The sequence below is a fragment of the Rutidosis leptorrhynchoides genome, chromosome 5, assembly GCF_046630445.1.
Source record: "Rutidosis leptorrhynchoides isolate AG116_Rl617_1_P2 chromosome 5, CSIRO_AGI_Rlap_v1, whole genome shotgun sequence".
Classification (NCBI taxonomy): Eukaryota; Viridiplantae; Streptophyta; class Magnoliopsida; order Asterales; family Asteraceae; genus Rutidosis; species Rutidosis leptorrhynchoides.
The window spans coordinates 114,845,823-114,848,539 of record NC_092337.1 but is presented as its reverse complement, the minus strand read 5'-3'; the positions used below and the strand labels follow the sequence as shown (position 1 = coordinate 114,848,539).

The 2,717-nt window shown below is 31.3% G+C and overlaps 1 non-coding gene across 1 annotated transcript; it reads right to left on the bottom strand.

Moving 5' to 3' along the window:
- Positions 1 to 2,031: 2,031 nt before the first annotated feature.
- Positions 2,032 to 2,138, bottom strand: LOC139850822 (small nucleolar RNA R71). The gene has a single exon (XR_011760200.1). It is a non-coding gene; the product is annotated as a small nucleolar RNA R71 (small nucleolar RNA).
- Positions 2,139 to 2,717: the final 579 nt, after the last annotated feature.

The following is a 2,717-nucleotide window of genomic DNA, read 5'->3' as shown; positions in this document are numbered from 1 at the left end:
TTGTGTAAAATTGTATCGTATTTAATAGTATTTTGTAGTAAAAATATAACTATTTTGTATACACCTCTACGCACATCAAGTATTTTTGGCGCCGCTGCCGGGGAGACTAAAACGCCGAAAGCGAAACGCTGTATATATAAAAAAAAAAATTTAGTTTACTTTTGTAAAATTACGCTTTTGTAAAAATACGTTTTTAATTTTAAAAATACAAAAATATAAAAAGAAAAATATCTATATATTTATTTTTAAGAGTTTGTTTAAAATATATAAAGTTAAAAAGTATTTTTATTTCTATTTTTATTTTTAAACATAAGTATTTTATTATTTTATATAAATATTTATTTATATTAAAAACAGAAAAACAGAAAGAAAAAAAAAAGTAAAAATATTCGGGCCTGGTACTGTAGGAGCCCAGCATTTGGCCCGGATCCGCAGGTCATGCGATCGCATGAATATATAACATACACTCTATGCGATCGCATGGAGTGATTTGACTCGTCTGAAACATAAGCTGTACGAAATTAGGGTTTATAATTATAATTATTATTAATTAAAAACCCTAATTAGGTTATAATTATTTTATTATTTAGTTTAGTTTTATTATTTAGTTTGTATTTTTAGTTTAATTAGTTTTAATAAATATATAAACTTAATACTTTTATAAATAAATAATATAAAAATAATATTTTTATAAAAATTGTACTTTTTACAAATTTAAGTTTATTTTTATATTTTATATCTTTTTATTTGTTTTAGCGTAATTTTTGAATTTTTCGTTCGTATTTAGTTTTAAGTCATAGTTTTTGCCATAGTTATTTTTATTTCTAGATTTTTAAGCTTTGCCGTAAAATCTCTTAAGTACTTTTTCTTTAGACTAAGATTTAGGTGCTTTAGAATTTTGCGACGCCATTCTAAGATTTAAGTTCTCTTTAAGTTATTGCCATTTGGGATATAGTATTTCTTTTAAGCTTTAATATTTTTAGACGCAACTTTTAATTCTTAGTTTTTAGTTCCTTTTTAAGTTTCGACGCGCTCTTTTTCTTTCTTATTTCTCGACGCTCTAGTTTTTAGGACATAGAATTTTCTATTTATTCTCTAAAATTTCAACGAAAAATTATTTTAAGTGGTTAAATTGATAGACATCCAAAATTTTCTGGTTCATAGTAATAGTTGGATTTGTTAGTGGCGAGTTGTGGGCTTCCGATTTAAAGGGTCCTGGCTACCTGCTGCATCTATTGGCTATTCGAAACGTGGGCAAAATCAGAAAAGTCTATTAATTTGATAACTTATATAATTTTTATCTTTTATAACTAATAGGATATTCAGTGAATGCACCGAGCAAAACGTTCACCACCTTTTGTACGTTCACCACCTGTAACCAGATCAAGACATCTAGCCAATATTGTCGCCGTTGATTTTTCTTTAGAATCGTCATCAAGTCGACCAAGTACTCTAATTCAAATTTCCGATAATCCATTTTTTGAACCCGACCTCACAATTGAGAATTCGGAGGATATTCAGGGACAATTCAGAGATCCTGAACCATTAATCTTTCCTCCGGAACCACCAATCATTCAAACAGAGATTGTCGAGGAACCAACCATTAAATCAGAATACTCTAGTGATTCAGATTCAACAAATTCAATCATGGAAAATCTGGAACCTCTAAGTATGGAAGACCGAATGAGAGCTAAACGCACTGGCCAAGGTCACGCAATTACTCAACCAGACATTAATGCGCCAGATTATGAAATTAAAGGACAAATCCTACACATGGTAACTAATCAATGCCAATTTAGTGGTGCACCGAAGGAAGATCCAAATGAATATCTTCGTACATTTAATAGGATCTGCACTCCATTTAAAATAAGAGAAGTGGAGGATGAACAGATATATCTCATGTTATTTCCATGGACTTTAAAGGGAGAAGCCAAAGATTTTTTAGAATCGTTAGCTGAAGGGGCGATTGATACATGGGACGTTTTAGTTGAAAAATTTCTTAAACAATTCTTTCCAGCATCTAAAGCCGTGAGACTTCAAGGAGAAATTGTTACGTTCACACAAAAGTCAAATGAAACTCTATATGAAGCATGGACAAGATTTGGAAAGTTATTAAGAGGATGTCCGCAACATGGTTTCGATACCTGTCAAATAGTACAAATATTCTACCAAGGATGTGACATCACTACACGAAAAGACATCGATATAGCAGCTGGTGGTTCCATTATGAAGAAAAAACCGCAACTGATGCTTACAAAATTATTGATAACACTGCTTCCCACTCACATGAGTGGCATCAAGAAAAAGATATCATTAGATTATCTAAAGCAGCTAGAGCCGATTCTAGCCATGACTTAGATTCCATTTCCGCAAAGATAGATGCTGTCGAGAGACGAATGGAAAAGATGACTAAAGATATTCACTCAATACGAATTAGTTGTGAGCAGTGTGGAGGACCACATTTGACAAAAGATTGTCTCAGTATTGAACAAACAATGGAACAAAGAGAGAATGTTTCATATCTAAACTAAAGGCCTGGAAATAATTATCAGAATAATTATCAACCGCCAAGACCAATCTACAATCAAAATCAGAACTATAACCGAAATGTTCCATACAACAACCAACAAGGTCCAAGCAATCAACAAGTTTCTAACAATACTTACAATCAGCAAAGACCTATTTTTCAAAATAAACCACCACAAACCGATGATAAA